The sequence below is a fragment of the Leptidea sinapis genome, chromosome 8 (assembly GCF_905404315.1).
Source record: "Leptidea sinapis chromosome 8, ilLepSina1.1, whole genome shotgun sequence".
Taxonomy (NCBI): Eukaryota; Metazoa; Arthropoda; class Insecta; order Lepidoptera; family Pieridae; genus Leptidea; species Leptidea sinapis.
Window position 1 is genome coordinate 5,282,798 of NC_066272.1, and position 12,681 is coordinate 5,295,478.

Sequence of the window (12,681 nt, forward strand, 5' to 3'; positions counted from 1 at the left end):
CCACAAGATGGTCCAACGATCTGGACAATTTCGCCGGAATACATTGGATGAGGGCAGCGCATGATCGATCGTCGTGGAAATCTTTGGGGGAGGCCTTTATCCAGCAGTGGACGTCTTCCGGCTGATGACGATGATGATATAAGCTACCATTGGGAGTGTGCTTTTGCACAGTATGCTGGCTAGTTGAGTTGTTGAGAGCTGTGAACCAGTGATGTAAAAGCAGTATTGTGTTTCGGTTGAAGCGCGTCGTACTTAGTATAATAACTGTACTAAATGATACTTAAATTCTTATTGTTGTTTCAATGAAGAATCTTGAGCCGCACTGCATTCTAATGAAAAGTGATTTTTTTTAATAAATCTTGTATTTTTCTATCTCTCTCTTTCAATTTCATCCTCTTCGATTTATAATATTCGACTATACCAAACACAAAGTTATCTAAATAATATTTTAATCACTTAGTGTTTGGTATAGTCGTCAACTTTGTGCGCGACCGTCCCACGGGGTGATAGATGGCCACGGGGCGGGGTACTAAGATGTCAGCGGGTAGCGGGTGGTGTTGCGGGGAAGGGCAACTCGTGAGACTGCCGTAGCCCGCTACGTAAGTTATCGTACTATAGGTGTTTTTATTTTCTAGATTTCATATTAATTTTACATGCTATTTTTGACACATACAAACGAACACCATGCTAGTGTTTGTGGTGATGTATTGTGGTAGGTATTATAATAAGAAGCATTGTACTAACTTAACCTGGGTTATGCATGGTTTTGTTGTAGACTGCGTCAACAGAGCTAAACTAGATATTTGCGTTTGCCAAAGATCTAAAGTGAATACTTACATAAATTCTATAACACTTTGCTCTTAAAAAGGTATGCTTACTTACTTACGACTTATTTATTTATTTGCCACTGTCGTGACGTAGAATTGTCTTCTTCGCATCATGGCATAAGATCAAGTGTATTGCTGTCACTGTCTTCATAACTATGCATAAAAGAGACAACAGTATACTTTATCATATGGATAACTAATTGAAATTCGAGAAAGTATGCAGTGCAGGATTTAAGAGAAACATTTGGAGGTATAAATAAAACCAAAACTCTAAAGTATCAATTTTGCTATTAATAAGTTGATTGATTTAAAAAGTTCAAAAAATGGTGAAAACACTACTTAAATATGTTCATCAAACTTTTTTTCTTTATCGATATAATACTTGTAAATTGACTTAGTATCTAGATAGTTTTAGTTAATAATTTTTTTAGAAAATTCTTTAGAAATCCGAATACCTAAATATTGTGGAATAAGTTCAAATAACTAGGATTGAAGCTGTAACTGTTTTGTTTTAAACAAATTTTATTTTACTCTTTCAATTTAAATTCTAGTATTTTTCAAAGTCCATGTAGGACGATTGTTCCCCCGAGAACCAGTGAATAGTCACCAGCAGTCTGAATGAAATTGACAGATTTATTTGCGTCCGGATAAACCCGGATTGCAACACGGTGCAATTTTTACACGGTCCATGTCGGATGTCGAATAATTTAGTTTATACTGACAATTGTTCGCCATTGTTTCATGTGTACAAGCCAAATTTTATTAAAAAATACTTGTATAAAATATTGCCTTTGTAAAAACACTATTTTAAATTGCAGGTATTTCGAAAATATTCTGTTGTATATTTTTATAATATTATAATAAGTATGTGAAATATTTCGATAGAGCTGAAAGGGACAATATATAAATAACAAAAATAATGGTAGGAAGAAATAGTTTTACATGAATTTTCGAGATAAAAGAATCCTTAATAGTAGTTTTATAGGTAAACTTCTTAAAAAATCTTTTATCAAATCAAATCAAAATCACTTTATTCATGTAGGTCACGGAAATGACACTTATGAATGTCAAAAAATATTTTTTCTTATTGAATCTACCGCTACTTCGTAAAGGGTTGAGCTAATGAGAAGAAGTAGCAAGAAACTCATTATCACTCTTTTATATCAAGATTTACATTTTCATCGATTTATAAATCATTTCAATTACAATAGTCAAACGTCAAATAGTCAATGCCTTACAAGAGTAAGTCAAAAAAGTAAATGTAAATTAATACAAAAGTTATTGAGTACAGTAGCTGCATCATCCACACACGCCGTAAATAAATAAAGATATTCAGTGCGCATCATTTATAAGCGATTATAAATAAAAATAAAATATATTTATAATAACTTTTAAGAATCTGAAGCCGAGCCTCCGGCAACAGGATCATCCTTCACCACAAGCAGCGCCCGTTCACGAGCATGACGCATGAGCCAGCCATCGCCTCCCTCAACCATATTTTAGGGAAGGAGACGACCCGTCCCATGTCGCCGCCACAAGCGATTACTCTTATTTGGAACGTTTAGATATGCTTAAGTAACATTATCATCTGAAATATTGTTATTATTAATTAAGTCTTAGATTATTTATATGTCTAGATATACTATGACAGCTGTGAAAACGTTGAAAATAAATTGAATTAACCTTTATTTTGAGCAATGCACGCACGCTAACACAAAGTGTGATACAAATCGCGAGTATAAGACGTATCTTGTCACACAAAATTAATAAACATAACCTGTATTCATCCGCTGTCTAGCAGCAAGAGGCTCTATCTAGACGTATAAATTATCTAGGAAATATTCGCACCGAAGTATTCGCTCTTATTAAAATATATAATTATATACAGCCATGCTGTCATGGATGCATATTATAAAAACACTTTAACTTACATAATATTAGTATATTATTATTAACTTTATAAAACTACTATATTTGCCGTGTTTGATGCAAATAGTATAAGATACTTACATAATATTAGAATTTTGATATTTTTAAGTGATAAGATAATTTTGCTCGTCAATCAATTTAAATAAAAAAAAAATCAGAGACACACAGGTTGAAGCCCTCATCCTGTTAGTGAAGTCAGTTAGAAAGATATGACTATCCTAACGTTGTGTGTGACTTCACGTGACAATACTGCGTCCGGGTACTGAGCGGTATACCTGTATCTCTTGGGAAATTACCACGTCCCGGCCTAAGGTACTCCCCTACGAAACACCGGTGCTTCGGTCACACATTACAAAACAAATTGTTCATCGATTTTATATACTCATAAAGTCCGCCACATCAGTTAAACCAGTATTCACTTTTTGTTTACAAGTGTGTTGGTTTCTTGTAAAAGATCAAAGGCGCTCACGTTTGAAAAGAGGGATATTTATGGTTAGCGTATAATTCATGAAATGTTCCTGCTGTGTTAAAGGTGTGGTTTTAACAATTTTAAAATACATATTTGCTTGATTTTTTTTATGTGAAGATAGCAAATGATTGCGAAACTGAAGAATATGTTGGATGAGGGCAGCGCAGGACCGATCGTCGTGGAAATCTTTGGGGGAGGCCTTTGTCCAGCAGTGGACATCTTCCGGCTGATTATGATGATGATGATGTGAAGAAGTAACGAGACCATCAAAAATATTTATTTGATAGTAAGTGATATTCCCAGTACAGTACAATGCAGCATCCAATCAGGAATTAAAAAAAATCCAAACCTTGGTACACAAGATGTTCAGTCTCATTTGTCCAGAAAGTTCACTGTCTACAGTGCCCTTTAAACATTAGCAGTGCTTTCAAATTACTGTTGGAAGACAAAAAAGCGTTGGCGTGGTGATCTCCTCAGCTTCCAGTAGAAAGAGGCTTCTATAAGGGCCAGCAACGCTCCTGTGATTCCTCTGGTGTTGTAAGAGAATGTGGGCGGCGGTGAACACCAGGTACGCTCATTTGCCCGCTTTTTCAAAAAAAGCCTCCAAAACATTTTCATAACCTTCGCAAGATTCACTGCAACTGCTAGTTTACTTTTCAAGTAAAACTTTTCAAGCGCGGCTTGAGGTAACTTAGATTTTTTTCTGACAGAACTAATGCTCAGTTACTACACTACCGTTCTACAAAAAAATCAATTGAAATAAATTTTAACCGTTAAATCTCTGTAATATATTTTGCTCATCTCCAAGTATATTTGTTTATTTATTTTTACTTTTCTAATAAATAAATTATCAATAAAGTTTTCAGAAATCTTCTGACGCTTGCGACATTCAAAATATTCAATAACAGCATTATATTGACTCAATATCTTTGTCTTAATTATTTTATTTAATAAGTGAAAATTCTTAAAATTCTTGTTTTAAACTTTGACTGCCATCCCGCGTAAATATTACATTAGAACCATTTTGCTAAATGACATTATAAAAACAAATATGAAAATTCTAGTGCTTCTGATGCAATTTTGTTTTATAGAAGTGTTTCTAAGGATTTGCCTTTCTGAGAACTTCAAGACATTATCATATGTAAGTAGAAACTAGAGGAATTTCAAACATCTAGCCACCATTGTTATATTGTGTAAAATGATGCGATCATTCTGGCTTCAGTTAATGTCAACACAGTAGATTAGCAGAATTACGATAAGTATAATTCAGTATCAATCCTGTCACTTTTGCAGGGTTTTCATTAGAATTGAAATAAAATAGCTTTAAACTAAAAGAAGTGTCGGAAAGATCACAATCTTTTTTTGATATGGAAGAGGAAGTAAACTCTTTTAGCAGTAGAAAAATTCATTCCTATACAAATTTATGTATCTTTATTCAAATAAATAATTTTTTATACACTTATTGCACGCCAAATAATATTACCCATTCAAAATTATATGCCTCAGACCTGAGAAGAACGTGCCTAAATCTATTAATTCCAGAAAAGTTTTTTTTAATGAAAATAAAAAAGTGACGAGCATTTTGTTCAGCTGATGGTACAATTACCATATATAGGCGTATCAATATACGCCTTGCCCATTACAATGCAGTGCCGCTCAGGATTCTTGAAAAACCCCAATAATTCTGAGAAACCTTGAGAAATAAGATGTTAAGACTCATTTGCCCAGTAGTTTCACTAGCTACGGCGCCCTTCAGACCCAAAACACAGTAGTGCTTACACATTACTGTTTCACGGCAGAAATAGACGTTGTTGTGGTACCCATAAACTAGCCGGAATCCGGTGCCTCACACTGGTAAGGGTTTTATTATGAAAGTCATCTATGGTATAGTATTAACATGTAACAAATAAACGTTTTTAGATTATTTTTTAATTTATTAAAATGTGTTGGATCATGTTAATAAAGAAGAGACATCGCCAAACAAAAATCTACATTGACTTAATCGAGGAGTAAGTATAACATTGTCTATGTCTCTAAATTGTTAATGTACTTACGAGTATGTACTTACATCACAGGATCAATAATTCATGGGAGAAGAAAAAAATGGGCATTAAAGGTAGGTTTACACTATGCGCAGCTTTTAAAGTTATACATGTCGTATCTAGAGAGATTATGTACGGAAGCTTATTCCACAGTAAGATTGAACGTGCCTTCTAAACTTTGAAACACTATAAGCTGTGACAATATTTTGATCTGAGGCGTAAAACATCACAAAACTACATCCCAAATAACATCGCTCTGCGCTCGTCAGCTTGGGACTAATGATGGAATTTCCTATATTCCTGTAATTTATATGGAACCCATACCAGAATACAGTAGTACAACTTCATCGTTGTTTTGCGCTACAAATCGTTGTGAAGACAGTATTGTCCCGGAAGAACACTACTGCACCATATTGTCTATTCCATGATCCCTTTGTTTAAAATGCACAAATTAAGAGGTAAAAGTGTTCCAAATAGGTATTTGATCCGTGTCCTCTCCAACTCAAATAAAATCTTATAGGGTTGTGGGATTGACGGTAGAATGGAGTTCCTTCTGCGTTATATTCTGTTGATATGATAAAAGTACCTTCAAAAAATCATGTAAAACTTGAAAGGCTGTCGACGATCCTGTGATCCTCTGGTGTTGCAAGATAGTATTGGCTGCGGTGATCACTTTTTTTTATGAAAATAAGGGACGAGACGAGCACGACCTTCAGCTGATGGTAATTGATTCGTCCTGCCCATTACAATGCAGTGCCGCTCAGGATTCTTGAAAAACCCAAAAATTCTGAGCAGCTCTACAATTGCGCTCGTCACCTTGAGACATGAGATGTTAAGACTCAATTGTCCAGTAATTTCACTAGCTACGGCGCTCTTCAGACCGAAACACAGTAATGTTTACACATTACTGCTTCACGGTAGAAGTAGGCGCTATTGTGGTACCCATAAACTAGCCGGCATCCTGTGCAAAGGAGCCTCTCACTGGTAAAATACCACTTACCATCGGTTGACCCTAATACTTGTTTGTACTCCATCTGCATATTAAATATTATACTTTTTTAAATTTGCAGAGACTTTTAATACGAAACTCGTGTCATTTTACGATGTGTCGGTTTCAAATCAAAAGTCTTTTGACACTCGCATTTCAGCTCATGCCATTTATACATTTTTCTGTCAAGCGAGTGGCACACCAAATGCGATAATATTATAGCACAGGCTATCAAACACATTAATATTATTTATTGCAAGAACTTTAACAATGTAACCAAACTCTCCGGCGGAATTTCTGGATAACCCCAGAAAGCCACAAGTTACGTATGTATGTTTGTTTGGAACCGACTCATTTGGGCGTGATTTAGACCCACTTTAAACCGCCAGATTTCGTTCAATTTTCGTAGATTTATCGAAGACCAATTTACAATATATAAATTTGATAAAAATAGTACAATAAATTAGTTCAATTTCAAAAATAAGATATTTATATATTTTAATCTATCGTCTATAAGTTCGGTTTTCTATAAAAAGCGTGTATTTTTTTTTAATTTCTATTTATTTCTTTGGATTGTTGTTTATTCTGTGGCACTCGAACGCGAATATATTCATCAAGTTGATGTCTGGTTATTTATTAATACTGTATTACTCACGTTTTTGTCGGTGTCGGTGCCCACTAGTTTCGGAAATCTTCCTGGAAAGTCCAAAGCACATTTTTGACAAGCCTATTACGAAGACCACGTAGCACTTGACTTGTCAAATTCGTCAGCTCAAAATATGTTTCTGTACTATTCTCTCGCGTTTTAGGAATGCAAGCATCTTGGTCGAGGCACTCTCTTTATGTCTAGGGATTGATTTATTTTAGGGCATGTTCTGTAAGGTCCGGATAAGCACCATGATTCTACTCTTATTTAATGGTACGTCGAAGATTTTGATTTCTCCTTTAACAGCCTTTTTATTTCTAACAGCAGGCGGCCGTCCTAAGGATATGTTGGTATCGATATAATAATCGATACTACGATATACAAACATAATATAACTGATACCTAGCTAATGAAGTATCTTGAAAATAACCGTCGGCTCTATATCCAGTTTGTACAAGGCAATTCTTTTTTTAACAAACCATTCCAGTATTTTTGATTTAACACAACTGTTATTTTGTAAATAATGGCAGGAAATGATCTAATTTCGAAAATAATAAAGGCTAAACGTTAAATTTTAATTAAACAGAATAAAAATATGAAGTTTTAAAGTTTGAACAATATATTTAATTACCAGACATTTATTTAGTGTGTACATATATATTGCAGTGTGTTCGTTGAATTAAAGAGTTAGTGGCGTTAGATTAGGTTAGGAAAAATAAATGAATTTTTAACTTTAGTCAATAGTGCAAATGGAAGCCTGATAAAAATATAAAACATGACAAATTAAAAGCTAAAAACATACTCACACACACACACATACACATACACACACAAACACACAACACACGCCCTAAATTATATATAAAATAGTTTTTGTGTTCATAATTTGTTGCATAACCTCCATTGTTAGACCTTAAAATATGTTGATGTTTGTTATTTGACATTTTACAATGCACAACTGGGAAGAGACAGACCCCCATGTCACGGGCTGTCCTAGTTTGGGGGTCGAGGTTAATTTTAAGCAAAATTGTATTTTTTTTGCAACAAATAAAGATTTATTATTATTATTATAGCTAGTTAAGGAGTGTGGGTCTATAGCATTACAATAATATCATTAATATTATTCAGAAAATGCTTACGGTGTGGCACATACTTTATGTAACACACGATTCCATTAACTGCGATTGCTGACGATGTAACGCGCTGAAATGTATCAACGTAAATTGAATGAGGAAAAATGTTTGTGACGAGGCAACAGCCGGAATTATACCCATATGTAATCATCATAAAGCCTATTCCCATAATTGGCAAAAGCTACGTTGGCTTAAGATTATTTTCGTTTTCATACCTGCTATAAGAATTAGAATAATATATAATACGAATACATTACGAATTGTATTTTAAGGGGAATAACATATTTTTTTCTTATTAGTTAAAATATATTTTTTAAATCGAAGTATAACTTGTCCTCGTTATCTATGCATTTCTGACATCTCATGGGATCGTCATTTATGCTTTTGGTATGGTATTTATGTATTTAGGTGTAGGTATTTATATATTTACTAGCGGACCCGACAGACGGTGTCCTGTACACACGTGTTAAATTTGAAAAATCGGTCCAGATCCATCACTAACATACGTAGGAGAACTATTTATGGACTGTATTGAGAATCTAAAAAATCATCAATATCGGTCCAGCTATTTAGGGGGTAGTTCAATTATTGTGAATATAAACAGTAGCATTACAAACATTAGCGCTGTTTTTTTCACCTATTGTTTTTGATACGCGACTGAGGACAAATAGATGTTGGTTAAATTTTTTGCTTATTTTGTCAACATGTGACTTGAAGGACAAGTTTCTGTCTAAAGTAATACCAAGAAAATTTACATGTTTTGTTTCTTTAATATTCTCATAATGATAAATTGTTAACATTAATATCCCTTTCCCATTCTTAATATAATACTGCATAAACATTGTTTTTTTTTATGTGAATATAAGTCAGGCTATTTTCAGTAAGCCATTCAGTGTTACATTTAATTACAATAGAGATGTCATCAGCAAAAAGTGTACAGTTATAAGAAGTTATGCTAGGTAAGTCGAGTATGTAGATTATGAATAAAAGTGGACCCAGTATACTTCCTTGCGGTTCTATGTCTAAATCTATTGTAAAAACACATTCACACATTTTAATTATATACTGTTATAATAATTAACGTTGTTTTATGTAATTGTGGGCATTCTTACATCAAACTATGTAGTTCCTTGGTAGTTTGAGGTGAATCGGCTTCTACCATCACATTCAATTTATCAATACAGTTTACATCTTATAACGATTAATTGGGTATCCATTTAACTAACTTTAAATTGCCAGGAACTGATAAACAAATGCCAGGAGGTCAGTTTAGTTAAATTAGCTCAAATGCTTTTTTATTTTAGAGATTTTGGTCAGAAATATATAGTTAAGTTTTTCGTGTAAAATGTAAGATATTATGTTGGTACATATTATTAGCAATTATAAGGAGGCAATACCCATATCATCATCACAATCTCTTGCTATGCGATCTGAAGCTAGAAACTGACCTAAAACCACTAGTTAACTCCTTGCTACTCTTATTACCGATACTATCAGTTACTTCATGTAATAGAATAAAATTATTATCCCGGCAATCAACAGGTCACGTCTGGTGATATTAAACTCGATGCAAACCAGGTTCTTGATTAAGGTACTTGTAGACTAGATATGCGCTATTATATTGGATAAACAGTGGTTTATAGTGGTGGGTATTTACCAGTGGGAGGCACCTTTGCACAGGAAGCGGGCTAGATTATGGGTATCACAATGGCGCCTATTTCTGCTGTGAAGCAGTAATGTGTAAACATTACTGTGTTTCGGTCTGAATGGCGGCGTAGCTAGTGAAATTACTGGGCAAATCAGACTTAACATCTTATGTCTAAAGATAACGAGCGCAATTGTAGTGCCGCTCAGAATTGTTGGGTTTTTGAAAAATCCTGAGCGGCACCGCATTGTAATGAGTAGAGCGCATCAATTACCATCAGCTGAACGTCCTGCTCGTCTCGTCCCTTATTTTCATTAAAAAAAACACGCGCTCTCATCAAAAGTCTTAATATTTACAAATAAAAAATAATTATCGTTGCTTCTTTGCCGATATAAAAAGGAATATGATAAAACGAGTACATTTTTCTTGCTTTTTCCTATTTTCTCTTACAAATTTCAAATGAGTAATGGTCTGTATCCCCTTGGTAGAGAATCCATCCTGAACTCTCTTTAGCTTGACGTTTCGCTTTGCCTCGTATTTACGTTCGATCTCCAAATCAAGCCATAAATTGGAGATATATAATCTAAATTAAAATTGCAGTGTTCTGTTATAAATAGTAATATTTAAAAATCGTTCTTCCTGAAATTTTTAAAAAAGCAGGATATTTTCAATTGTAATAGTTCAAGTATATGTTGTAAGTTGGCATTTGTCAATGTTTTTAAAAACTGATTTTTTTACATTCCAGTGGACCACCACCTTAAGCTTGTGACGAAGAGAATCTAAACAAGTTGCAAATTGCTCTCCAATCAACATGAATATTTTACAGCATTTCTAATTGGTTAAGGTTTCCAAGTCAACATACGCCGACAAGCTGAAGTATCAAGATAAGCAATGGAGGGCGAATTTCTAGACCAGCCATTTATATTGATAGTAATTTTGCATCAATTTATACTTACGAGTAGTAGTTTGCCTTGGATTAAGATACGTAATCAACCGATTGGAATAGAAGATTTAAATAGGTTTGTAATAATAAATAATCACAGAAATTAGCTTGCCAAAATCTTAATATATATAAATTACGTGACACGTTGTTTGTACGCGATGGACTCCTAAACTAATGAACGGATTTGAATGGGGATTACTTCATGGTGTGCTGTTTGGTCCAACTTGAGAGATAGAATAGTTTTAATTTCGATTCGGGACCCATAAAGAGTTTTTATTTTCAATATTTGTTTTGTATGGACATATTTTCTATGAGAGAATTTAGTGACGCACGGTTTGACAGTTCCGCTGTAAAACAATTTCATTATTACAACAGGGAGCATTTTTTACGAAATAATTCTTGATGTTTTGAAATATTATTGGCAAATTTCTATAAAACAGTATTTTTTTATCATCTGCAGAACAACGTCTGTCGCGGCAGCTAGTCTAGGTATAAATTAAATAAACCGTTATTACTACTAACCACGTAGCGTATAGAAGACCTGACTGGATTTTGATTTGTCACTGTATGTGTTAGCTTGTATTTAAATATTCAAAATATTAGAGAGCCATGGCTGACTATTTACGACTTCTCTTTCATCTTGCTGTATCTCCTTAAGTGATTGTTTGTGTATACGCTTGTATTTTTACTGACTATAATAACTCAAATTTTAGCTGCCTAATTTAGCAGTAGCAACCGATATTACGTCAGTTTTCCCTTTGGCAAAGCTCTTCCCTAAACTTATCCACAGAACTCTGTCCCACGTCTTTCTTCTCCATCTTGTTCCAGCCATGTCCCAAATTTTATCCTCCGATCTTTTTCATTGACTTCATGTTCTAATTTTTGGAACGAAGTTTCTTATGGGACGATGCGGACCCTAACCGGGAGAAAATGTCTGGAACGTAAGACTATTATTATATTAATAATTATTGACATTTGACACATTTCTGACAAATTACATTGATTGTTTATTTTATTTATTTAGAGCATTGGTAACAAGGCCAAACCAAACCAAAATACAACAAACGAATATTTAAATCATATTTAAATAGGTTTATAACTGCAAAATTACATTGACATAAAAGCAAAACGTACATTATGTATACCTTTCTGATGTTATTGAAGATAAATTTCTTTGACTTTACGTTGCGCGCTCACAACGACATCTAAAAATAAAAGTTTTGAGAAATTTTCTGACGTTTGTGACATTAATTATTTTTTTTAGTTTCGTCGTCCATTATTAGGACAGGCAAAGGGTTCAAGCCAATACAACCGTATTTGTTAATATTTAATAATTTATTTCACGATTTTAACAATATTGTTCTTTCTACAAACGTAGAATAGCACGACTAATAAATATTTTTAAGGATTTGTTTTGTTACTACCAAAGAAGTATAACTTCTTGCGTGCATACGTAAGTATACACACACTTTTTTGTTTTAGACAGTGGAATTCAGTGGAAACTGCCCATTTTTTTTGTTTAGTAAATCACTAAAATTTATATTCTTATAATAAGGAATTTCGTTCCTATCTGTTGTCCCACGACACCACACGGTTTTTTTTCTTTACAAGGATACTAATTGATGAAATAATACTAACCGTTGGTAATTTTTTATACCTCTTCTGTTCCTGATTAATTACAGTATCATATGAAATATCAGCAAAGCCTATTATTTTATGACAATTAGGGATGAGATGAGCAGGACGTTCAGCTGATGGTAATTGATAATGCAGTGCCGCTCAGGATTCTTGGAAAATCCAAATACAATTCCGAGCGTCACTACATTTGCGTCATTTATTTATTTTTTATTATATCGTTATTTAGGTGAGGATTAAATATTCTATATTCTAGTTAAAAAACATGATTTTTTTTAATTCAATAGATTTGGTTTTTTATTGAAGATGAACAAAATCTTTTTTGTTGTGTTTCCAACTTGACGGGTTAGATGTAAATAAGATTTCTTAATAAATATTTCTTTCTCTCTTAAAACAGATTCTCCAGAAGTAAGAAAATCTTCAA

General features: G+C 33.6%; 1 long non-coding RNA gene across 1 annotated transcript; it reads right to left on the minus strand.

Moving 5' to 3' along the window:
- Positions 1-10,010: 10,010 nt before the first annotated feature.
- On the minus strand, positions 10,011-12,406 carry LOC126965821 (uncharacterized). Its single transcript, XR_007729611.1, has 2 exons — positions 11,768-12,406; positions 10,011-11,556 (listed from the first exon to the last, which is right to left on the minus strand). It is a non-coding gene; the product is annotated as an uncharacterized LOC126965821 (long non-coding RNA).
- Between the last annotated feature and the right edge of the window lie 275 nt (positions 12,407-12,681).